The sequence below is a fragment of the Arvicanthis niloticus genome, chromosome 5, assembly GCF_011762505.2.
Source record: "Arvicanthis niloticus isolate mArvNil1 chromosome 5, mArvNil1.pat.X, whole genome shotgun sequence".
Lineage (NCBI taxonomy): Eukaryota > Metazoa > Chordata > Mammalia > Rodentia > Muridae > Arvicanthis > Arvicanthis niloticus.
The window spans coordinates 48,315,422-48,343,258 of NC_047662.1; the positions used below are offsets into that span (position 1 = coordinate 48,315,422).

The 27,837-nt window shown below is 38.9% G+C and overlaps 1 pseudogene; it reads right to left on the bottom strand.

The window, feature by feature from the left end:
* Nucleotides 1-725: 725 nt before the first annotated feature.
* Nucleotides 726-26,666, bottom strand: LOC117708687 (heterogeneous nuclear ribonucleoprotein A3 pseudogene; annotated as a pseudogene).
* Nucleotides 26,667-27,837: the final 1,171 nt, after the last annotated feature.

Sequence of the window (27,837 nt, forward strand, 5' to 3'; positions counted from 1 at the left end):
AAATGCCCAAGACTTATAGCAGGCATCTCATTCCAACCACCATACCTACCACATGGCCAAGTGTTCAGTGTTAAAACTCTTGTCTTCTTTTACCTAGTCTGTGCCCACTATTCTTCCTCTGCATTCCACCTCTCCCTGCAGTAATGCACCTACCTGCTGTGTTCAGTTTGGTTGAGCTGTAGGCAACCAGTGGAGATGTTTAAACCATATTATTTCTTCCTCTTTAAAATATGCCTTAGTTAGGAGGTGGATGTTTGGGTGTTTGGTTTTGGTTTGTCAAGACAGGGTTTCTTGTATAATAGTACTGGCTGTCCTGGAACTCACTTTGTAAATCAGGCTGGCCTTGATGTCACAGAGATCTACCTACCTTTGTCTCCCAAGGGCTGGGATTAAAGGCATGTGTCACCATTGCCTAGCTAGAGTATGTTTTTTTTTTTTTTTTTTTTTTTTTTAAGAATTTATTTATTTATTTTGTGTAAGTACACTGTAGCTGTCTTCAGACACCCATATGAGGGTATCAGATCTCATTATGGATGGTTGTGAGCCACCATGTGGTTGCTGGGATTTGAACTCATGACCTCTGGAAGAGCAGTCAGTGCTCTTAACCACTGAGCCATCTCACCAGCCCTGATGTTTTTGTTTTTTTTTTTTATGAATTAATATTTTCCATTTGGATACCAACATCTTTGGGAGTTACTATAGGCTTCTTATATATTATTCTTTCTTTAGGTGTTCTTTAGATGTCCCTTCTCATCTCTGTAACAAAAAAAGAAAAAGAAAAAATAGACAAAAACAATGGTTTCTAATTTTGGTCATTGTCATTTAGAGCTATTGATTCTGGGCCTATGAATGGAAAAGCAGAAAGTATAAGAGAAGAGAAGAGAAGAGAAGAGAAGAGAAGAGAAGAGAAGAGAAGAGAAGAGAAGAGAAGAGAGAGACAGAGACAGACAGAGAAAAAGAGAGAGAGACAGAGAGAGAGAGAGAGTCAGAGAGAGACAGAGAGACACACAGAGACAGAGAGAGACCTACCCCCTTCAAATAGGCTCCACCTCATACTCACACCATATTCCAGTACTATCATCAAATTACGAAATAGTAATAGATCAACCTGTTGGTCATCCACCATCTTCATAGTTCAACTTTATATATAAAAAAGGGGGCATTTCATATCAAAATCACAACAGGTTTCATGAGAACCCATACTTTCTGACTCTCATTATGTGAATTCTAGTATCTATGAACAGAAAGCAAGTTTAATTCCTCTGTCAGTACTCTTGGTGGCATATAATCAGATTCCATGTCCTGACATCTGCTCTCCCCTGGAGGCAATAGCAAACCAAAGAAATGATTCTACCCAAGGCTGGCATGATGAACCTATGAACTTTACTGGGGAAACAGACGTGAGTGAGGGGTGACTTACAGGAACATGAGCAACTTTAGGGAACTATACCACTGAAGAAGAATGTCCTCCCTCTCAGCAATTAATTAGCATTTCTTTCACCTTGGAGGGGCCCTGTGAGCCTTATATGTTTTATGAGCTTCCTGGGTCTTGTGAACCTCTCTTCTTCCTTCAGGGAAGAATGTTTCAATTCAAAGCAAACATCTCCACAACAAAGAGATATGCCATGGATGTTCAAACTAATAATTTTATTAGTCATTAAACACCAGAAAGCATTTCTTAGGATTCTGTGTTAATGCTATTAGAAGGTGGCACTTATGCAAAACTACATTCACCAAATAATGTAAAATAATGTTGTTTTGAACTTTAGCAAACAGACTTTTAATCTCAAAATGTTTTGTTATCTCCTTGCAAAACAGTAGCTAAATCCCTAATTAGCAGTAGATAAGTGGTCTCATTATTTCTAATGAGAAGAAATACACACAACAAGAGCACCATAGAAAAAAAGTTAGAAAGGCACCAGCAGTTAGGTTTTTAATTAATTGCAAGTATTCAGGTGCAGTTCCATGACTCCTATTGTAGCCTTCATGCCTCAGAACCCAATCTAAATGAAAGAGAAAGTCATGGCCATTGAAACTGTTGTAATACCATTTTTTATTTTAGGTTTTCTTTTGAACTCTGTCCTGGCCTGAAGATATTGATTTTTAAAACTAGAATATTTACTTAGATTCAGAATAAAGCAGGATAGTAAGAAAACACTAGTCCAGGGCTTAGAGAAATGACTCAGTGATTAGAAACACTTGTTGTTCTTCCAGAGGACCAGGGTTTTTAGTTACAACAGTTTATAACTCCAGTTCCAGAGGGATCTGATGCCCTTTTCGAGCCTCCATGGGCACTGCACACATGTGTCACACAAACATACAGGCAGGCAAACACTCACACACATGAAATAAAATAGTTTGTATACCCCACTACACCTAAGAATCCTATTTTTATATATTTTTAAATGAATCATTTTTATTTTCTTTTACCTTAGGCACACTATTTAAGATTTGGCCCCTAAACTATTTTTAAATAAATGACAACTTCCTAGCTTCTCCGCTATAGTGTTATAAAGACCAATTGTTTTGTTATTATTTATGATTATATATTTCTTAAAGTTAACAAGACATTACTTGTTCCTATTACTATATGGATTAGTCTTTTTTGTATACCTATAATACTAATTAACTTACTTTCCTGCTCCTCCATCATAACTTTACTATTGACCGAAGTAATCCCATTGCCCTAGCTGATCTTCAACCAGGGACATGTATATCCCCTAAAGTAAATAACACTTAAAACTATGTGATCATTGGTAGTCACTGAGGAACCAATTTTCAGGTCCCAAAGGTCTACATTTACTTCTTCCTATCACCCTATAATAGTGGTTCTCAACCCTATAGGCCATGATCCCTTTCAGGAGATGTCTAACCCTTTCATAGGGATCATCCAAGATCATCAGAAAACACAGTTTTTTTTTTGTTTGTTTGTTTTTGTTTTTTTTTACATTACAATTACAGTAGCAAAATTACAGTTGGGAAGTAGCAACAAAAATAGTTCTTAAGGTGGGGACTGTATTAAAGGGTTGCAGCATTAGGAAGGTTGAGGGCCACTGCTCTGTAGGTTCTCTTCTCATTTCCCTTTTCATGGTAACCTTACTTCCCCTCCCCCCTGAAAAGGGTATTTAAGCACAAAGTCCTTATTGATCCAGAATCTTACCACGATAATATTACATAGTAAAACTCAAGGGAAAAAAAAAATAAAGGAATCGATGAGAGTATTGTTTTCAGGGCAACTTCATTAATACAAAATCAGGGCACCACAAGTTGATAAGAGGAGGCAACATAAAAATTACCTAGCACTCTCTATAATTGGTTATAAAATGGAGCTTACGCTCTGAGATCTGCTTTATGTTTATTTATTTGTTTGTTTGTTTGTTTCTTTTTCAAGACAGGGTTTCTCTGTATAGCTCTGGCTGTCCTGGAACTCACTCTGCAGACTAGGCTGGCCTCAAACTCAGAAAACTGACTGCCTCTGCCTCCCAAGTGCTGGAATTAAAAGCATGTGCTACCACTGCCTGGCGAGATCTGCTTTCTTAATTACTGTTTCATAGTCTGTTTTAGGTGATAGAAAGGTGCTGCAGAGTACATGTGTTAGAAGAAATTCACCCATTTGAAACACATCTTTCTGTGACACTCATTACAAGGTTTCTTCTGACTCTGGGGCACATTTCCTTTCATGCTCCCTAATCTATAAATGACCTTTCTCCTCTATGGTTCTGAAAAGCATACAATCTAATCCACTGAGATATAGAAGATATCAATTCATACAAATAACAAATTCAAGATACTGACCCAGCACTCACCCATGATTCTCACTTATAGTACATTCATCCATTTTAATTAGAAGCTTTTCTTGCTTGCATTTAAAAGTGCTGTTCAAAATGAACATAATTATTAGCTAAGCAGGATTCTACAGAAGAGTTTCTAAGAATTTAATCATATATTACAGTTAATTTACTGTTTCTGTGCAATTGGACTTAACAATGTTTCTCTAATTGTCTTACTAGCATGTGATACATAAAACATGGAAAAGAAAAAGTGGATGATATATTTGGCAATCAAAAAGTAACTGATATTAATGCAGTAGTATGTGTCCTGCCAGTATTGTATTTGTTTAAATTTTTATAAATATGTTATAAAATTGATATATTCCATATATTTTTGTACTTCAAATTTAAGTACTTGTAAAGAACTATCTCCCATGCCCAAAATACTCCTCCACAGCACGATTTCAACAACTGTGGATGGGCTCAGCATGCTTTTTTTTTTTTTTCTGTAGCAAGTAAGATAAGCAGACATATCTAGGCGCTCTTCTCGTTGCTATTCTAGCATGGATTCATAGAAAATGATGGGAGAAAAAGCAGCGTCACCACAGGACATCATGACTGCCCTGATGACAGGGAGCCTATGGATTTCTCTTCTAGTGGTTTTGGGGGAAAGTGTCATAGAATTCAAGTTACTGAAGACATAAAGATCTTTTTTTATTACTAGCTTTAAACATATAAATTAGATTTATAGTCAACTGGCTTGCTAAAAAAAAAAAACAAAAAACCCTGACTTTTTCTTTTTTTTTTTTTTTTTTTTTTTTTTTTTTTTTTTTTTGTGTAGTTTTTCGAGACAGGGTTTCTCTGTGTAGTCCTGGCTGTCCTGGAACTCACTCTGTAGACCAGGCTGGCCTCGAACTCAGAAATCCACCTGCCTCTGCCTGCCAAGTGCTGGGATTAAAGGCGTGCGCCACCACCGCCCGGCAACCCCTGACTTCTAAACCAATCAAGCCCATAGACATCTCTGACGCCACTGAGCTTTCATAGGCTTCTCAACCTTTTCTCCTAGTGAAGGGGTTTCATGGAAGGAAGAGCAGAGCTTGCTTTCATCAGACAGGCTCAGGATTGGAACTGACAGACCTTACGTGAATATGGCTAATGTCTTTTCCAAGCTTGCCAAGCCATTCTTTCTTCTATGAAAAGTTACATGTGGTTAAAAAAAAAAAAGTCTAGAGAGGGTATTAGTTCAACTAAAATCTGTCTCAGTGTAAAGAATAAATGCAAATGCAGGTTCTGCCAAAGCACTTGACAGTTTAGTACCAAGGTTACAGAATCACTGGCTATATTGACAAGGAGAAATGAATCACATGTTAATACATTACTTGCATTTCTAGTAGGCTCAATTTTTAAAAATTCACTTTAGGTTAATTTTTTTATGCACATGGCTGTTTTACATGCATGTATGTCTATGCACTATGTGTGTCTGGTGCCCACAGAGATCAAAGAAGAGTATCAGGTCTCCTGGAACTGGAGTTAAAGGTGGTTGTGAGCCACTATGCAGGTGTTGGGAGCTAAACTTGGGTCCTCTGCAAAAACAGAAATGCCTCAAGCACTGAGAAATCTCCAGCCCAAGCATGCTCAACAACTTTTATTTTTTAGTGACTCTCTTCTTTGTGACTCTGGACTGTGTTAAACTGAAGGTTCACTTTTTGAGATTGATTTATATAATGCAGGGAATAGAAGGTTAATGATTTTTTTTTATCTATTGGTTTTTTTACAGTGCCAATTTTCCCTTTGTTTCTTCTTTCTAATGAAAATAATGTTTACTTTATATTTTGAATCTTTGGGACAATTTTACTAAAGTTTAAAAAGAAAAATCCTAGGGCAAGCAAACTCTAAATCTCAGCAGCTGCTGAGAGAAGGAAGACACAGAAATAGAAGAGAGACAGCCGTGCTGGTTGAGTGAGGCATCGAGGTCAATCACATGATAGATAAGCAGCATGGCCAAAAATGAGCAGGTGGATTCAGAGAAGGAATAAGGAAGCCCAAAGCACCAGAAAAAAAAATCCTTAGGTTTTGGCTAGCATCCAAAGAAAAAGACAGTCAAGAAGTAAAGGGGGAAAATTGTGTCTTTCTAAATCAGGACTCCAAAAGTTTAATAGACCTGCTAGGACCTCATGGTAGCCCCATGTCAAGTGCACAAGAAGGCAGGAATTCTGGTAGGAAGGAAAAATTATATTATTTCATTAAAGTGATAATTATTTCTCCTAGCTCTTTAGCACAGCTTACAGTAAATCCATCTTCCTGAAGGATAGCCTTACCTTAATTTTCCATTTGCCTCTTATTTCTAATAAAAAATGTTGCAGTTATTGCTTTTATTATGATTAATTATTTTATTTATATTTCAAATGTCGTCCCCCTTCCCAATATCTGCTCTGCCTTCCCCTTTGCCTCTAAGAGGGTACATGTGTGATTGTGGTACCAGGATCCCTTGGAGCTGGCTGTTGTGAGCTGTCCAGTGTGGATGCTGGGAATTGAAAGTACAGTCTGTAAGAGCAGTTTATGCTCATAAGCAGAGCCTCTCTCAAAATAACTCTTTTTTTTTTCAAAATAACTCTTTAAAAAATATATGTATTATTTTTAAGCATCAAATAACTAAAATAACAAGAAAAATAAACTCTGGTAATTTCCCATTGGGAGAAAACTCTGATAATATTTTCTTTGCTCTGTCTTTGATAGATGACTAGATAGATGTGTGCACACAGAATCAATCATGTTCCTGCCATTTGCAAAGATGGCCATTTGCAAAGATGGCCATTTGTTGTTTATTGTTTGCCTTACTTTCTTAAAAATCCATCTTTATGCATGAGTGCAGCTTTTCCCTTATATCATATTCAGAGATAGCTTCTGGTTTTGATGTAAAGACATGGGCTCATATTTATCCCAGCTGAGCAGTGTGTATGATTATCTATGAATATGACTTGAATATAGTGACAAAATGGAAGGTAATTTAAATAGAAAGCTATATCTGCACAAGTAAGTAAATGCAGTTACAACTGGACACGGTCATTTAGTCTGGTGAACAACAAATTACTGTTTCTATCTATTGTAACATTGTTCTAAAAAATTAAAGTGGGGGAGCTAGAAAGATGTTCCAGCAGTTAAGAGTACTTGTTCCTCTCACAGAAGATCCAGGTTCAGTTCCCAGGACCCACAAGGTGATTCACAACCATCTATAACTCCAGCTTCAAGGGATCTGATTCCTACTTCTGGTATCTATTGGCATGTACAGAGTACTTATACATGCTTGCAGATAAAATAGTCATACACATAAAATAATTAAATAAGATTTCAAAATATGAGAAATGTGTTTTTAGGAACAATGAATTTTGAATCTTGGGTTTTCTCAAGAATATATACATCTTCTCATTTTCTACTTTGGCATATTTTTCTGGCCTCTGTTTTTTTCTTCTTCCCTTTAGAGCTGTGACTGACAATCTTCTATAAATAGTAATATTTCAGGGTTTGTAGATCTCATGGTTTCTGTCACAACTACTGAATTCCCCATATAAAGTGTCTCTCACAGACAACTTGGGAACAAATGAACATTGCTGTTTGCAGATATAACTTTATTTATAAAAACAGGCCATAAGCAGATGTAACCCATGAGACTCAACTTACAGACCCCTGTTCTAGATGAACATCGAAATCACTTTGTTCAGTAGGTTTTGTTGTGTGTGTGTGTGTGTGTGTGTATTGTTGTTTTTCTTGTGTTGTTGTTGACATCCCATAAAGCCACCATATTTGTCTAGATTTAGCCTTTTTTTTTTTTTTTTTTTTTTTTTACAATAATTAACTTCCCATATTGGAGCAAAATGTGCTACTGATCAATTTAAATTTATCTCAAGTTTTTAGCAAACCTGCATGGACTTGCACCAGTGGGTTGCTGTCCTAGTGTTTGTTTTAAGAATGCACAATCCAGATCAGGGTTCTTCAGCTTGCAACCAGAACTTACTACTTTGGGTGGAATCCATCAGAAAGCCTGTTCCTTCCCCTCCCTGTTTTAATGGCATATGGTGGTAGCCACTGTATGACTCATTTACTTTACCTACAGAGTTAGACATCTATCTGTTCCCTTTCTGAGGCCAAGTCCTCAGGTCATCTACAAAGAGAACACTGAGAGAGTAAGAGGGTGGAAATGGGGGCATAGATTTAATAATTATAGCCTGAGAAGGCAATTTCACCTCAATCCATTAGCTTCCTCCCTTCCACGTTTGACACAGACCTGCTAATATTTTCCATTTACCACCATGAAATTTTCTCTCTTTATGCCTTTCAGTGAAGAAATGATGAGAACCAGTGATTGGGACTGATTTTAAAGGGGATAAAGGAAGGAAACCAGTAGATCTCAAGAATTTCTGACTAACTCTTTCTTCTAGAAACACTACAAAGGTTTAAACTGAGCTGGGATTTCTGACCTCTTCTTACTGGGATCAGACCCAGCTATTGTTTAATAATTCCTGATTACTTCTGTATAGGCGAGTCTTCTTTGGCATTCTTCCAAGTATTTAAAACAGAGAGAGTGACAGAAAATTTTTTTCTGTAGAAGAGTAAAAATAGAGAGAAAGAAACAAAAGCAGGATTGAAATCTGTGGGATTATTGCTCCCAGTCATGGTTTCAAATGAACCAACCATGATATTTAAATATAATCTTTTCCACCTCTGTTTTGACTACTGTGGCATACATAGTAGATGTGAAACTACAGCCAAAATGTGTAAAAAATTGAGATGGTTTGGAGACACAGGGATTTGTGAAGAGATTTCTGTGGTGAGAGAATGGCTCTGATATGCAGCTCCATCCAGTCAGATTCACAACAAGGGGATGATTTGCCTTGGTCTCCTGAGTCTTACACACAAGTCACCTTGTTGTAAGCCTTAAATTATTTTCCAAAGCTGAAAGACTCTAGACAATAAGCCTGGCAGCCCCTCCTGTGAGAAAGATAAAGTGAAAAATTAAAGTTTCCTCTCTCCAGTGGAGTAGCACTCCCAGAGTTGGTCAGGGCAAAGGACAAGTGTCTCCTGTGGTCTTGGCATGAGCCACTGGATAAAGAAAGGTATGTAAGCCCATAACAAGCTGTTGAGAAGATTATCTGTTAAGATGGAAAACAACAATGAATGTGAATCTACTGGACAGAAAGCTGGAAACTCAGGGGCAGGGACCAATTAAGTAGTGAGTTTGCTTCCCAAATGTTGCCTTCTTCCAGGGAGATAACTGAAGGACAACAGAAGGGCCCATGAGGCCAGATTCATGGGAAACACCAAGGGTACAAGGCTGTCTGACAAGAGTTAGAAGCAGTAATAAGCTTACTGGGGAAAACAGAAACATACTTCTACCCTTGGACAACCTATCCTTCAATCTACACACAAAGAAAACTGGAGTCTTTGATTGAACATTTGTGTCAAGGCTCATTTGAACCTTTAAAGAAATTTCGTGAAGTGTGAGGTAACAGTTTTATCTAGAACATTTGAAGTATTTCCTCACTAAAATACCAAATGTATTTTTATTGCATGTGTATGAGCATTTTACCAGTGTGTGTGTGTGTGTGTGTGTGTGTGTGTGTGTGTAGTACCTATGGGGGCCAGAAGATGGTGTTACAGCTTCTAAACTGCAGCTGCAGATCAGGTCATTATAAGCCAGAACATGGGTGCTGAGAACTGAACACCAGTCCTCTTCACTATCATGAACAGCTCCTAACCACTAAGCTGTCTCTCGAGCCCCTCTTCACTGAACTTTCAAAAGGGGTAAGAATGGTTGACTTCATGACAGCTAGCACATTGCCTCTAGAGCTCTAAAATTCTATTTTTTTTTCAAAAGAATAATGTGCTTGTATGAATCAGAGTCAACCAAACTACTGTAATCTTTAACCACATTGTAGGAGGCATTTTTTATCCTATTTTACACCCAAGGATGCTGAGGCACAAGGAGCTGAGGTACTTCAACAAAGGTTATAACCAAGAAATGGAGTTAGGTAATAAGCAATCTAATTCCAGATTCCCTTCAAAGTTAGATGCAATCACTTAACAATATATAGTGAAAAACATCTGAATCTCCTTGTGGATGTTTTGGATGAAGTATCTCTGGAGAATATAAAGAATATAAAGAGCAAACTAATATCCTCCTCTGTTGGCACATAGAACAGTAACATTGGAAAATACCTGGGGGCCTTACTTGGCAGTAGTACTTCATTTAGGAGATAAATTCATATCTCCCTGTAGCTCAGTGGTTAAGAACACTTGCTGCTCTTACAGAGCTCCCATGTTAGGTTCCCAGCTCCTGCTTGATAACTCACAGTTATCAGTAAACTGAGTTTCAGGGGACTTGATGCCCTCTTATGACCTCTATGAGCATTGGGCATGCACATGGCATATTTACGGGTGTCTTAGTTAGGGTTTTAATACTGTGAACAGACACCATGATCAAGGCTCACAACATTTAACTGGGGATGGCTTACAGGTTGAGAGGTTCAGCCCATTATCATCAAGGAAGGTGAGAGCAAGGCAGTGTCCAGGCATGAATGGTTCAGGAAGAGCTGAGAGTTCTAGCTGAAGGCTCCATCTTCATCCAAAGGCTACTAGGAGAAGACTGGCTTCCAGGCAGCTAGGATAAGGGTCTTAAAGCCTGCACCCACAATGCCACACTTCTTCCAACATGGTCACACCTACTCCTCCAAATATTCAAACCACCACAGAGGGGAATCACACATATAGAGATCAGAGGACAACCTACCAGCAGTAACTGGTTTTCTCCTACCATGTGAGGTCTGGGAACAGAATACAGCCATCAGCCTTATTGAGCTAGCTCACTGGCCCCAAAACTGCAAGTTTTGTTTTGTTTTTGTTTTTGTTTTTGTTTTTGTTTTTGTTTTTGTTTTTAGCAGAAATAAGACCTTAGTTTGTTGTTGTTGTTTTGTTTTGCATAAATGGATAGCCTGTTTTATACTAGATTATTTCATTGTAGGGTACTTCCCTGTATATTTCTTCCAGGAGACAAGAGATAATTGTCATTAGCTTCATCTAGCTGATTTTAATAATAACTGACACTGAAAGTTGTCTTATTCCTAGGACTATTTTAATTTTTGAATGAATTCACTCATCTCAGCAATAGGTAATCACATGAATTATTTCTTATCTCATTTTACAGATTAAAAGTCCAAGTGCAAAGAGGCTAAAAACTTCCCAAATAGTATGCATCTAAACCTTGAATGAGTAGATATTTGAACCTAGGAAATCTGTGATAAAGTCTCCAAATTCATCCACTGTTCAGCCTCACAGAAGGAAGTAAGCTGGAATTTGGGGTGTTTAAATAACATATCTACAGGTCCTAGTAAATGATAAAAAAATAGATTTGAAATCTAGTCACCTCCTTGGATGCTTTTCCTTCTTGAGATAAAAGAATCATTCCAGTTCACTCTACTCTACCTCCCTTAAAACAAACAGGCAGCTCTACCCCAGGGTCTCCATTTGGGACTTCTATTTCAGGCTCGCATTCATTGCAAGAGTACCTTGGACCATCTGTTTCTATATGTGTTCACATGTTAGTCAGAAAAGCTAGTAGGGTTTAGGAAGAGCCCTTGCTGCTCCCTACAGGTCCTAATAAAGAAAGAAGAAAAAAGTCAATCCAAGAGGAAGCTTGGTAGCTCTGTAAAACGTGTATGCAGGACCAGAGGTTCACTTCTGTAGCAACTGCCTAGACAATTTAGAATCTGAATTTTGTAGCCTTATTTAAATTAGTAGTTGTTTCTGTTGATTGTCATTTTATATTGACTGTGCTATTGCTCATATGATATTCCCATCCTTCTTTATCATATTAAATAAGGGTCCAACATTCTTCCTTCAAGGTTCATCTAAATTCCTAACTACTTATGAGAAATTTAACTCTACCCCCTGCCCACTGAACTTCTGTATATCTATGTACCTGCCATCAGCTGGTGTACTATACAAGTTACTTAAATCATATTATCTGTTGTTTTATCATTCAAGCCTATTGAAACAAGGATTGGGACAATGTGTTTGCTTTCCTCTCTATCTGCTGTCACTGTGTATGGTTAGTTGTGGGACTAGTTGAGACCCAAACCTAGAACCAGGTAATTTCAGCTACAGAGAAGGTCTAAGAGAAAAAGAGACTCAAAAATCTTCCTCACAATACTGTAGTTAGAACTTTGTTTTCTTTAAAAATATAGAAATAGGCCAGGCGGTGGTGGCACATGCCTTTAATCCCAGCACTTGGGAGGCAGAGGCAGGCAGATTTCTGAGTTCAAGGCCAGCCTGGTCTACAGAGTGAGTTCCAGGACAGCCAGGGATACACAGAGAAACCCTGTCTCGAAAAACCAATATATATATATTGTGTGAATATGTTTTCAGTTTAATCCCAGGTGTAGGGATATGAGGCTGCTTCACAGAAGGTGACTATTATCTTCCTCATGCTATGGCTGGAATGCAGTTTTGTCAGCAGATAGTTTCTGCTAGTGTGTGACATTTGGAATTCTGGGAACTTTTCAGAGGGTATTTAAATGCTAGAGCCCCGATAGAAGAGGCTGTTTTGCCGGTTGATACTTGGTTGCAGTGTGTGGCAGTTTGTCAAGTAGTCATTCGCAAAAAATGATGAAAAGAAAAAGTTAGATATCCTGACTGCGAAGAGCAAACTTGCCCCAAAGAACTCAACACCCCTAACCAGCAGGAAGTAGTCTAAACATAATGTTGCCTGCTTTTTCCTTTTTCATTTTCTCTTCTCTCCTACCTAGTGTTAGAGGGTGTTGGGAGCTGACTTTAAGCAGAAAGCAGCTAGAAAGCAGCTATCATCTTTGGAGCCATCTGGAGCCATATACCCTGATAGAGACTTGTTTATCAACAGCCTACAACAGATGAAGCACACTTAGACAGACATCTTGTTTGTCCCACATAGCTTGTTTTACTGTTTAGTGACCCCAGCTGCATGGTGCATGTGGTAAAATGTCTTCACCTGTGTTCTCCTGCTTGTGCTTATAAATACCCAGGATTTCCTTGTAAGAGAGGTCAATAGGAGGTGAATAGTAGGAGGTGTGAATATAGTCTATGGGTGGCAGTAAACGAGACTTGACTACAGATCCTCTGGCTTGTCTCTATTCTTCACGTCTCTTCCCCTTCTTCCCCCCACTCTCTCTCTCTTGCTAGACCCCGACCTGTGGAACAGAGTAGGCAGTTACAAGAGGGTTGATAGGGTAGAAAGAAATGGGTGGAGAAGGATGGAAGGAAAAGAAATCCACAAAGTAGCCAAAAGTCTGGCTACAATGTCCCACAGAGAAGAATTGAGATTTGAAGTATTTAATAGATAGAGGGGACTCTGGACCACTCTGATGGCCAGCATTACCTCCTAAAACCCATCATTCTGGTTCTTATTTTCCCTGCCTCCCATGTTAGTAATTGTAGCATACTAATTAGGATATGAACTTGAATTATGGGTTAGACTGAATCATGCTATTATTTACCCATGTAGTGATTGTCTTTGCTTCTCTGTGTTCAGTCTCCTTCATGACAATGGAAGCTCTTTTTTCATGCAGTTACTATGAAGATTAAGTAGTGAGAGTGGTTAAGACATTTAAAGCAATGCTAGGTGCACAGATGCCCAAGAACATGAATACTGGTGTAACCAGTGATGTCTAATCTGCATACACAGCAAGGGTGAGGTACCAGTCTGGGTTGACAATTGCAATAGTGTTGTCCAGTTATTTGTGTGTGTATGTTTCAATGTATGGTGTATGTATGTATGAGCATGTGTGCATATGCAAGCTTGCTTATATGGGTGCAGGTGGTGGAGTGATGTTGGAACATTTTTCCTCAATTACTTCTCTGCTTTATTTTATTTTATTTTATTTTATTTTATTTTTTGAGATTATTACTTACTGAATCTAAAGCTCCTCATTCCAGCTAGACTGGATGGCCAGTGTGCCCCTTGTCTCTTCCCCAATAAGCACTGGAGTTACAGGTATGTGTTGCCACTATGCCAGCTTTTACATGGGTTCTAGGGATACAAACACAGATCCTCACATTTGCACAGCAAGTGCTTCATCTATTGTATAATCTTCCCAACCCCAAGACCAATTTTTATAACATTCTCAGGGAATGGGTAGCACACTGATCTGAAGGCTGAGGTTCATTAGTGTCTACGCATGGGCACAACTGGATAAATGGGACTTTCTGAGTTTCCTACAGAGTAAATGTTCCAGAGGACAACATTGATACTAATGTTGAAAAACATTAATTAGTTACTTATCTTGTAACATTTTCTCAAAGGCATCGCATGGTGTAGACACTATGCTATTCAGAAAGGCACAAGGCAAGGCATCCCATGGTGTAGACACTATGCTATTCAGAAAGGTACAATGCAAGGCATCCCATAGCCTAACCACTTTGCCATTGCTTAAAGAATTAGACATGCCAAGGCCTAATGGGTAAAATACCAGTTTATATTACGTTACAAATTTATCGTCTTTGAAAACCTTATCACCAATCTAGAGTTTGATGGGGAACATCTATCCTAAGCTGATTGGCTGGTATCCTGAATGTGTTTCAGAAATACCTAGATGCTAATTTTTTAATCTAAACTTCAACATTAGGCAACACCTACCATTCTATTACTTAGAATTTCAATCTTTTAAATAATTAATCTTTTAAAATAAGCATTATTATTAATTCTGTGAGAATTTCATGCACTATACCTTTTTAGACTAATTTTTATTGGATATTTTATTAACATTTCAGATGTTATCACCTTTCCTCATTTCCACCCCACCCCTATCCCACTCCCCCTCCTCCTGCTTCTATGAGGATGTGCCCACACCTATCCACTCCCTCCTCCCCACCCTCAAATTCCCACACATTGGGGCATCCAGCCTTCATGGGACCAAGGACTTCTTCTCTCACCTATGCCCCACAAGGCCATCCTCCCCTACATATATACAGTTAGAGCCATGGGTCCCTTTCTATGTGCTCCTAGGCTGATGGTTTAGGCCCTGTGAGCTCTGGTGAGTTGGTATTGTTGCTCTCCCCATAATATTCACCCCCACAACTTTTCCAAGATTCAAGCCCCTGCCACACTCACTCAATTTTGTGCTCTCATTAAAAACAGTTGTCTCTATTTTGTACTGCCCATATTTCCTTGGATATGTGGCCATCCACTGGAGGTAGACATTCTTTTTTTGTTTGTTTGTTTGTTTGTTTGTTTGTTTGTTTTTGTTTTTCTAGACAGGGTTTCTCTGTATAGCCCTGGCTGTCCTGAAACTCACTCTGTAGACCAGGCTGGCCTCGAACTCAGAAATCCGCCTGCCTCTGCCTCCCAAGTGCTGGGATTAGGAGGTAGACATTCTAGATACACTAGAAGAAAATGGATTCTCTCTCTCCCAGCAGCTATCAGTTGCCAACATCTCCTCAGCCAGCAATGGTATTACCTCTTTCCACCCTGCATGCTGGGATTGTCTGGTTTCATCTTCTGCAAATACAAGTTTTTCTCCATGACCATGCTAGTGATCCAGGACAAATACACTAATCATAAAGTGAACAGAAACACTCAACATAGAACACTGCATTTCCCCTTAGGAATATAGTTACATTATCAATATTTTCCTTTCTGTAAAGTAGAAAAGGCCTCAGAAAAGTAAAGAAATATTCTGTTCTCTTTCTTCCTTTTAATGAGAAATTGTGCTTTTTTAATAATGCAGTCTAGAAGAGAATGTATAGTCTGCCCTTCTGTGCATGTGAGGGTCAATGACAAGCAGACAGAGTTCTCCAGAGCATCAGACCAGATGTACAGTACCTACCATATCAAATGAGTTTGTCTACAGTGATGAATGCTTCAGAAATGGACCCTCGACTAGCATTGATCAACACACACACACACACACACACACACCCCTTTATGTTCCTCACACTTCAGCTTGTCAGAGGGTAAAAGATGTGCACTAACTAAAAAATAAAATTCCTCAAGTGGGAGAGATGACTCAGCTGTTAAGAGCACAGGCTGCTCTTCCAGAGGACTTAGGTTCAATTCCCAGCACCCATGTGGCAGCTCACAACTGTCTACAACTCCAGCTCCAGGGAAAATGACATCCTCACCCAGTCTTATATGCATGCAAAATACAAATGAACATAAAATAAAGGTTTGTGGATTCTTATTCATAGGTGGGCACCTATAATCATGTCCATAGACAGACAGACAGACAGACATATGTACATATAATTAAACTAAAACAAATCTTTAAAAATTATCACAAAATACATATGAAGTATGAGTTATAAAGTTCTCATTCACTTTCCAAATGTGTTTCTTTTATTTTATCTTATTTTAGTGATTGATTTTTAAGTTAATGTGGTTTGAAGTAAAAAAAATGGATGAAAGATTTTCACACTATGTATAACATTTCTACTCACAAAGTCACACTTGTAACCATTGCAAAATATACCAATGGCTTCCATATTGTTCTCAGAATCTTAATAGTTTCTCAGTGGTAGCTCTCTCATGGGTGCCATGGGTATGGGAGATTCCCTGAGTTTGTTGTGCAAGCTACACCTACCCACAGCTTACTCTACTATATCTGTTAGCCTTTGGTACAAAGCTTCACTTGAAAAGAAAATATCTGTTGATTCTTCCAAGTGCCTGAAAATGACAGAATTGTGATTTCTGCAAAATGGTGGGAGTGTTCTTCCAGTTGTGTGTCCCCAGAGCATCAGATACTTTTCTCCATAACCATGCTATGTTTTTCTTTAGTCTTCCTTATCCTCTTTTTCTGGCTCATATCCTCATTTATCCTTATTCCCCTTGTCTTCCATTTCTCGGCCATAGTAAAACATTTCACAGTTCTGAGCCCTGGTGAGCTTTGACAAATACCATCTCTGTGGAAGTTGGTTACAGAGGACAGGTGGAGTCCCCGCCATTTTCATGATTGTGGTGCAGAAAGAATCAACCAGCAGAAAAACAAACCAGCAGTAGGCTACATTGAATGAAAGGCATTAGTAGAGAGAAAAGGTCCAAAGATGACAGCATCAGTTCTAGAGACCAATTACTTTCATTTCTAACATTCTCTCCTGACTATTTACCAGCTTCATAATCTGACACAAGTGGCTTGATCCAGGAGCCTCAGTCACACTGTGTTTTAAGGTGGAAGCATGTTTTTCTCTCCTTCATTCGGCTGTTGGGGCAAGTAAATAAGCTAATGATATGCATAGACAGCTTAGATTACTGCTTCGCTTAGTCTGTGATAATTGATCAATGAGTGTACATTTGTGGATCTTAAATGGAATCTCTTCTAAAGCTAGAGAAGTGGTTCAGGGAGAAAAGATGCTTGCTGTACAAATCTGATGACTTGAAATCAATCCCCAGAATCCAGATAAAGGTGGAAAAAAATCAACTCCCTAGAATTGTTCTTTGACATCCAAACATGCACACCATAGTTCTTATAGCATATATATACACACAACTGTAACAAGACAAAAAATTTTTTTCAAGGCCCTTCTAATGGACACAGAAAAGATTTCTGAGAATTTAGTAGTATCTAAATTAGTGTGTAACAATCAGATAAACATCTCTAACAGACAAGAGGGAAACGTGATATTTCAAAAAGAAGACCCAGCATTCTAAGCACCTAAACATCAAGGAAGCCTTAGTCACTAGATGGAAACAATGTCAGAGGTGAAAGCTCAGGGTCCCCACTATACCGCTCCAACAGTACATGTCTGGGAGCATGCAGCTTGAGATGTTAAGAGTAAGCTGTTCACTAAAATCCTTCAAATAAATCTAAATGAACATGCACCCCAACAATTGCATATGTTGTAACATAGAAGTACAATAAATATGAAAAAACAGACAATATGACTCCTCCAGAAGTTCATAGCCTCCGATAAACACATCAAAAGATAAAAATATTTAAAACAACAATTTCAAAAGTCTAATTTTAAAACTTATAAATGATGCTGAATGAACATATAAACATATAAACACATTAAAGATGACACTTAAAGAACTGGACAAGAAATTCACCAATGTGCTCTCTCTCTCTCTCTCTCTCTCTCTCTCTCTCTCTCTACTTCCCCACTCTTTTTCTGTAAGTGTGAGCTTTCTCTCTCTCTCTCTCTTCCCCCTCTCTTATCTCTCCCTTCCCATGGTAACTTTCCTGGCCTTCCTTGGGGCCAGTAAACTCTCCCACAAGTCCCTAATAAACATATATTATATATATATATATATATATATATATATATATATATATATTATATATATTATATATATATGTATATACATATATATGTGTATATATATACACACACACTATATATATATATATATATATATATATATATATATATATAGTGTGTGTGTGTGTGTGTGTGTGTGTGTGTGTGTTTGTATATTTTCACCAAAGAGACAGATAATCAAGGGAAAACAGAAATTTGGAAAATGAGAAATTTAAAAACTTATTAGAAAAATCATCAGTAAACTATATCAAACAAGACAAAGAATATTTGAGTGAGGTACTGTGGCTTACACCTATAATTCCAACGCTCAGGTAGAGGAGGAGTAATTATGAGTTCTAGGATTAGCCTTAGCTACAAAGCAAAACCCTGGAAGAAGGAGGGAGGAAACATTGAGCTTCAAGACAACCTCAAGAAATTACTTTATCAGGATACCAATAAAGAAAACAGCAGTCAGAAAGACAACTGTCAAATTTTCTTGAACACAATTGAGACCAAACCTGTGAATCTTTGATGTTGAGGAAAGAGCTCAGATTCAAACTGAGGACACAGAAAACCTATTGAATGGAATTACAGCAGAAATTTCCCCAACTTCAAGGAAATATATAGACATCTCTATATGAATCTTTGAAATCCACAAAATTTCACGTCCAGAGGACATCTCCATTCTGTGCTCATCCTAAAATGTCATTAGTCCATTCCTAGCTGAGGAGCTATTGGTAACTGATGCTCTCAAATGAAGCAGAGACATTCTTTTCTCAGGAATACAGCCCCTGTGAGAATACCCATGAGCCAGTAAATAGCTTTACACCCATGAGCACACAGACAGCACTAAGTGGACCCAGTGGGTTTAGAGAGAGAGAGAGAGAGAGAGAGAGAGAGAGCCTGTGAAGTTGGGGGAAAAGTGAGAGTGGAATGTGGAACGAATTAGAGGAGAGGAAGAAGTAAAGGATTTGATTAAAACACACACACACACACACATGTATGAAATTCTCAAACAATTAAAAATATCATTAGTCTGGCAAGATTTCCTTCCTGTTCAGTGAGACTTAAATCTACTTATAGAGCTGTTGGTTACCACCAAGGTATGTGCCACTACTGCATCTTGGGAGATACCTTTCCACCCTGGTCATTGTTGTGGCTCACAAGCTCCACAGTTGGGGAGGACAATTGGTTACCTCCCTCCCTTAGAAGCTTTCCCAGAACATTTCTGGACTATGAAAGTGCCCAAGGAGGAAGTGTTCAGTTCAGATCTAGCTTGGAATCTGCAGGTACTTTAGAATCCAACTGAAGTGCATGGTGTCTTCAGCAACAGAAACTTATTTTCAACACCTAGAAGGCAGCCAAGGCAACAGCAATAGCTAGATGGTTTTGGGGAGTCTCTTAGACTTCCATGTGCAACAATCAAAAACTGGGCTTTTTATGGCTGATACTGGAATTTTTAATTAGTCTATGTCACTTGAGGGAACATTATTATCCAAGGTGCTATAGCTTAATTTGAACTAAATATGTATACATATACACATACACTTATGTACAATATGTGTAATCTTAGGTAAATAAAAAATTAATATGGCCTGGAGAGATAGCTCAACAGTTAATAAGAGTATTGACTATTCTTCCAGTGCTCTTGAGTTCAACTCCCAGAAAAGACATGGCGGCTCACAACCATCTGTAATTAGCTCATGTCTTCTTCTGCTGTGTTTGAAGAAAGCAACAATGTACTCATATTCATACAATTAATAAATATAAAAAAATAAATAAAGTGGGTTTAAAAATAAAATATGGCTGAACAGTGGTGGTGCACACCTTTAATCCTAGCACTTGTGAGGCAGAGGCAGGTGGATTTTTATGAGTTAGAGGCCAGCCGATCTGTATAGTGAGTTCTAAGACATCCAGAGCTACACAGAGAAACTCTCTCTCAAGAAAACAAATGATGATGATGATGCTTTTTTTTTCAAAAATCCTGAATGTCATTTTCTCTCTTCCCATCCTGTCCTGTACTGACCTTCCTCTGTACTGACCTCCCTCTGCTCTCTCAAATTAATTCAGTTTTTCCATTTCCCACTCATATCACTGGTATCATGCTATTTCTCTCTTGAGAACCCCTCACACCATGATCCCTTTATACTTTCTTGGTTTCTGTGGTGACTCTATGTTGTACACTCACATCTAAAGGTGTAGAACTATGAGTCATAGACAAAAGAGAACATGCAGTGTTTGTCTTTCCGTCTAGGTAACATCGCTCAACCTAATCTTTTCTAGTTTCATCCAGTTACTGAAATTTTTCACTACTTAATTTTCTTCACAGCAGTATAGTATTCATTATCCTTCCATCAATTGAAGGGCATTAGGTTTTTTCCATCCCCTATCCATTGTGAATAGAGCAACAATGTGTAAGGTTTGTCTTAGAGGTTCCATTATACAGAGATAACTAAAATGTCCTGCTTCCTTCTAGAGCTTTTATAAAGCCTTGACTTTAAATGAATACATTCATTTCTTAAAAGAAAAAATGAAGGGTGACAAAATTGCTCAGTGGGTAGATGTTTGTTATTAATTTTATAAATTTTATTATAAAGACCTTGCAAATAAACAAAAATATCACTCATTGAAATGAACCAGACTTAAAGTATATACAAATCAGTGATCTTATTGTTTGTTTTTTTTTTTTGAAAAGTTAGAAATTCCTCAATTTTTTATTCCTGGTACCACTACCACAATTTACAGGGCAATATACCTGATGTAATGAAAAGAAAAAGAAGAAGAAAAAGCTACAACAGATAAAAGACCTCAAGAATGTACATCTAATTGACACTACATTGCATTAATCAATAGCTGCACTTTTTGCAAACTGTGGCTATGACAGTCCTGAACAAGAAGGATTTCCTGTTTAAGCTGCAGTAACTTTTCTGACTATGGATCATCGTTCCTCCTGTGGCATCTCCTGTGGCAGATTTTTACAGTTCCTCTAATGCATTTGGGACGACTGTCTCAAATTAACCTGCAGCTTTCCTGGCAACTCCTTGCTCTCTCTCCTGTTAAGAACTGTAGCCATTTTTGTTTTGCTTTAAAACCTTCTGCTAGATCTTGGGTGGCAGCTCTGCCCCCAACCTCCAAGAACCCAAAGGAAGCAGGGATCCCAGGTGCTCTAACTCAGGCAGTATCTTAGGTAAGCAGACAGCAGGGCCTACCCTAAACAGGGAGTAACTGGGACCCACAAGGACCCAGGAAGTCACTCCCGGCCCAGAACACTGGCCCCTTCTGGTCTGGGCCAGAGCACTGAGCAGATCTTGGGTGGCAGCTCTGCCCCCAACCTCCAAGAACCAAGAGGAAGCAGGGATCACAGGCGCTCTAACTTGGACAGTGTCTTAGAAACTAGTTCTCAGATATGAGGCCTGGACCAGACCTCTGCCAGGTCTGCTGTTGTGTGGACCCCAGATTCCACCTGAGACATACTGGAAGGTCCACTCAACCCAGAGCCACAGAGGAACAACTCAACTCAGAGCGTCAGACAACATATCCTGAGATATTCTAGAGGAGACACTGCACCCAGAACAGCAGACACCTAGCTGGACTGCTACCTTGGAGGCACCATATCCTGAGGCATCCTAGAGGTACCACTGTAATCAGTGCAGCTGGACAAGATCACAGAGACATCTGGACCCCTAGGAGATCAGACACAAGCGAGATAACTGGAAAGGCAGGCTTCAGTCAGAGACAGCAAGTACAGGCAGCACTAGAGTTAACCAGATGGCAAAAAGCAAGTGCAAGAACGTAAGCAACAGAAACCAAAGTTACATGGCATCATCAGAACCCAGCTCCCTCATCAGAGCAAGCCCTGAACACCCCATCACACCAGAAAAGCAGGAATCAGAATTAAAATCACTTCTCATGATGATGATAGAGGGCTTTAAGAAAGACATAAATAACACTCTGAAAGAACTTAAGGAGAGCACTGGTAGACAGATAGAAACCCTTAAAGAGGAAACACAAAAGTCCCTTAAGGAATTGCAAGAAAATGCAACCAAATGGGAGAAGGAATTAAATAAAACCATGCAGGATCTAAAAATGGAAGTAGAAACAATAAAGAAATCACAAAGGGACAATACCCTGGAGATAGAAAACCTAAAAAAAGAAAGACCAGGAGTCATAGACACAAGTATCACCAACAGAATACAAGAGATGGAAGAGAGAATCTCATGTGCAGAAGATACCATGGAAAACATTGACACAACTGTCAAAGAAAATGCAAAATACAAAAAGCTACTAACCCAAAATATACAAGAAATCCAAGACACAACGAGAAGGCCAAACCTAAGGATAATGGGAATAGATGAGGGGGAAGACTCCCAACTTAAAGGACCAGTAAATATCCTCAACAAAATTATAGAGGAAAACTTCCCTAACCTAAAGAAAGAGATGTCCATAAATATACAAGAAGCCTACAGAACTCCAAATAGTTTAGACCAGAAAAGAAATACTTCCCGCCATATAATAGTCAAAACATCAAATGTACAAAACAAAGAAAAAATACTAAAAGCAGTAAGGGAAAAAGGCAAAGTAACATATAAAGGCAGACCTATAAGAATAACACCAGACTTCTCACCAGAGACCATAAAAGCCAGAAGATCCTGGACCGATATCATACAGACCCTAAGAGAACACAAATGCCAGCCCAGACTACTATACCCAGCAAAACTCTCAATCATTATTGATGGAGAAACCAAAATATTCCATGACAAATCCAAATTTACACAGTATCTCAACACAAATCCATCACTTCAAAGAATAATTGGTGGAAAACTCCACCACAAGGAGGGAAACTACAACCTAGAAAAAGCAAGAAAGTAATCTTCCAAAAACCATAAAAGAAGGTAGCTACACAAACATATCTCTACAAATGTTAGCCCAAAAGCTTGGCTTAGCGAAGACTCAACCCACAGACCACATGAAGCTCATGAAGAAGGAAGACCAAGAGGGGATGCCTCAGTTCTACTTAGAATGAGAAACAAAAATGCTCAAGGGAGCAAGTAGGGAAACAAAACATGGAACAGAAACTGAAGGAGGGGCCATCAGGAGACCATTCCACCTGGGTATTCATCCCATGTACAGCCACCTAAGCTAAACACTGTTGTGGATGGATGGAAGTGCATAATGTGAGGAACACGATATAGCTGTCTCCTTAGAGGTCTGCCAAAGACTAACACACTCAGAGGACGATGCTCACAGTTAACCACTGATATGATCAGCGGTTTCCCAATGGAGAACTTAGTGAGAGGACTGAAGGAGCAGAAAGGGTTAGTGACCCCAGGTGGAAAGCAACAATACCAAACAACCAGAGCCCCCCAGGGTCTAAACCACCAGCCTGGGAACACATAGGGAGGTACCCAAGACTCCAGAGGTATATGTAGGGAAGGATGGCCTTGTCGGACATAGGTGGGAGAGGAGTTTCTTGGTCCCATAAAAAAAATGAACACAGAGTGTGTGTGGGGGGAATGTGAGGGCGGGGAAGGGATAGTGAGGTGGGGTAGGTGCGGTCACTGCCTCATAGAAGCATGAGGAGGGGGATGGGATAGGAGGTTTCTGGGTGGTGGGAGGAAGTAGGGTAAGGGGATAAAATATGAAAAGTAAATACTACAACCAATTTTAACAAGCGGAAAAAAAAAGTTGTCAGAACCAACATCTTTTAAAAAAATATCAGCCCACTGGGGGGTGGATTTTTTTTTTCTTGATACTAAAACTTGTTCTGAGAATTGTATATTGCAGAATACACAGCCTTGGTGTATCTACTCATCAAGCATACTGAGCAGACCTGCCCAAACCTCTGATGTCCTGGAATTCCATCTGGATTCAGTGAAGACACAGCATCAGAGGATTATCAACTTACTCTTCCCCCCCACCCCTCTTCTAAAATCTCAACGCCCTAAATCAGCTTGAAGAAGTTAAAGAAGAGTCAGCGCCCCTATTCCCTGAGCTTGGGGACTAATGTGGTTAATAATGGTCTGTCTTTCTAGGGAAAGGTAGTGGTTTTGTTGGAACAGGGGGGATTAGCTAGGACTTATTGCATAACCATAATCTATTGGTAGAAATCTGTATAATTATTATCAAGATGGAGTTATAATTTCTTAAATGGTACAAAATTTACTTTGATTTCAAATTTAAGGTTTTCATTGGTACGGGCCTCTTATTAATATAAAAATGAGATGAATATTGATACTCTCATGGGCATTGTGCCTGTATAGCACATTTAGGAATACAAGGCCTAGACCCAGCCCTTTTTTAACTTTTTTAAACTGATTTGGGACGGTTAACCTATGAGTTAAGGGACTATAGCAAATTCATGGTTTTGAGTTTATTGTTAGGGTGTTTTCCATATTTTATTTAGAAATAGCTGAGAAGAGTGAACAGACAACAGTCCAGGTTACCTTACATGGATAGTTGGTTTTCAAAACATCAGAAGTCCATAGAACTGACACTACAAATATTTATATATTAATGTTCATTTTGATTAGAGACCTGTCTGCTCCTGACAGCTTCCTGTCATGGATTCTAAGAAGAAATTGAGCATCCTCGGAGTTACTCCAGTTGTGTGGTGATAGCCACTAGGCAAGAATTGCCTCTCTCCATCTACAGACAAATTACTGTCTAGAAAAGGACACACATGCAGAATAGTCAACTGATTATATCTGCCTAGACAGAGTAATCAGCCCTTAATAATCCTGCATCACTAAGGTCTGTCAGATGATTCTGGGCCAGAAGGCTGAAGATCTGATGCTCCAACGTTCATTCGGTAGTATAGGGGCTTTTCAGGTGTTCAGAGGTCTCTATAAATTGGCTAAGTTTTACAAGTTATGTTTAGTGCTTCCCATACCTTCAGTTAACTCAGTCATTCTGGATTTCTGATGAGGTTGAAGACCTATAGTCTCATAGCCAATCCTGGCTATTTACTTTGAGAGAAAAGATCTGAGTAGATGGTTTTCAGCTGACATTCATTCTAAAGCCAAAAAAAGCCAGGATCAAAAGTGTTTTAGTTAGAAGAGATGACAGAGGTTTTGGTTAGTCAACAAAATGATGGACTGGGTATTAGGACTATCTTGTACCTCAGTGGTACAATTAGGAATAAGTATGCTTTAATTGTATTTTGAGAGAAAAGTTTTACTTTAATAGGAAGAGTGATATGTAGGAGGAGCTAAGTGGGAAGGAGTACTGAGAGGAAGAGATGGAGCAAGGAGAGAAGATGAAGAAGAGGAGAAGCTAGGTGACGAGAGAGAGAAAGAGAGATGGGGCATGGAGGCAGATGTTCACATGTCTCCACCAGTCAAAGATAGTTTTTATATCTAGGTTGGGTATTGGGTTATGCTTCTGATTGAGCATTACCAAACTTATAAATCCTTTGATTAACATTTTTTAAAAAATTGTATAAAAACAAAAAGGAAAGGGGGGCATGGGACAGGGGTTTTCTAGGGAGGGGAAATGTGGAAAGGGGATGGCATCTTAAATGTAAATAAAATATAAAATAAAATTTAAAAAAGAAGAAAAAAGAAAACCTTCTGCTACCATATCTACCCCTTCCACCTCCAGATCCATAGCCACCACCATAGGGACTGCCTGAGCTTCTTCCACCAAAACTGCCCTCTTTCATGGGTCCATAATTTGATTGCTGCTGTCCACTATAATTTCCAAAGTCATTATAGTTCCCACCACCATAGTTACCTCCACCAAAATTTCCTCCTTCATTGTAACTATCATATCCTCCTCCACTACCACCATATCTACCACCTTGGTTTCCATATCCTGGTCCACCACCTCCATAACCTCCTCTACTACTGTAACCAGGACCACCACCATAGTTGCCACCATCACCTCCAAATCCATTATATCCACCATCACCACCTCCATAACTACCTCTGCTGCCACCATCTCCACCATCATAGCCTCGTCTTCCACTAAAGATTCCTCCACGACCAAAGTTTCCTGCACCACCTCCAAAGTTTCCTCCACGGCCCATGAAGTTGCCAGATCCACCTCCACGACCTCTCTGTGATCCAGCAGATTGCATCTCTTGTTTAGAAAGGGCCTCTTTCACTTCACAATTATGCCCATTAATAGTGTGGTATTTCTGAACAACAATTTTATCAACTGTGTCATGATCATCAAAAGTTACAAAAGCAAATCCTCTCTTTTTCCCACTCTGCCTGTCTTTCAAAACTTCTATGGTTTCAATGTTGCCATACTTTTCAAAGTAGTCTCTCAGATTATATTCTTTTGTATTCTCTTTAATACCACCAACAAAAATTTTCATCATTAAATGAGCACCAGGCTTTACAGAATCCTCTCTAGAAACAGCTCTCTTTGGTTCCACCACACACCCATCAACCTTGTGAGGCTGAGCACACATTGCAGCATCCACCTCTTCAACACAAGAGTAGGTCACAAAACCAAAGCCCCTGGAACGTTTTGTTTGGGGTCTCTCATTACCACACAGTCTGTAAGTGTGCCCCATTTCTCAAAATGTTCTCTTAAGCTACCTATCATCTGTGGTTTCAAAGCTCAGACCACCAATAAACAGCTGCCTCAGCTGCTCTGGTTCCTTTGGATCATGGCCCTCCATTTTGAGACCTGACTCGCTTCTTCCAACTCGAATTCAATCAATCAGTGGCCTTCTATATAGTTAAAATAGGCATTCAGAATGGAAGCCATGGAGCTTCACACTCATGTTTTCACTCTCACTACTGAATGTATTTTATACACTTATCCAGCACCAAAAACAAAAATCCCATGGGAGAATTAGAAACAGAAAAACAATGAGGTTTATGTTCTCTTTCATAACTTATATATGATAGTCACTAATTATGAACATTTGTCTAGCCATTATTCTTCTGCAACATAATTTGCAATAACTACATTGCATTCCCAAATCTCCTTAGACCTTAAGGGTATTTCAGCTTGTAAACATCTTGGGATTTCACACATTTTGATCAAGTTGTAATGATTGAAGCATTTCCTGGAGCCAGAATTGCTTGCTAAGTCAAGACGTGTTTATTTCAGGGCTTTTGCTATATATTACTGTGAAGATAGCCTTCAGGAAGATCATTGTGAAGGGGAAATGTTCCAATTGTCCTTATTAATAAGCACAATAATGTAGGTACCCACTAGAAGGACAACCAGTATGTGCCTAAATACGAAGGAGAAGATGGGTAAGGACAAAGTGTGTACAACAGTGATAATCACATATCGCATTTCCCACATCAGTGTCAACAATAGACAAATTATGGGCTCAACTCTGGTCCCCATCAGCAGATGAATGAAGAAAGAAAATGTGATATACACATGTGCACACACATATGCTCACAAGTGCACACACACACACACACTTGAATTTTATTCAACCATCTATGAGGTTTTATTCAGTCCCTGTGCAAAATTACTACATGGCAATTAATTGTGGAGATACAGCAGTTAATACAATATTTAAACAACAGAAACACTGAGACAGATACACTTATTATGTTTTTGTTTGGCATTCTGCCAGGAGGCAACCAGGACAAAACAGACACCTGCTCCAGACAGCTGCTTAACATTGTTGCATTGCTGGTAATACATTTCTCATATAAGAGGGCATGCCTTCCATGTTGGAATTAATTCACATGACTTCTCAGTCCACTCCCATTAGTGATTACAGTACCTGTAGTATATTTTGCCCACTTGCCACTGGGAATTTGTATGGAAATGACTTTCATCTTTGCTATCATATTGTATATTGTAAGAGTGAAATCAGTTTGGCTTTTTAAAT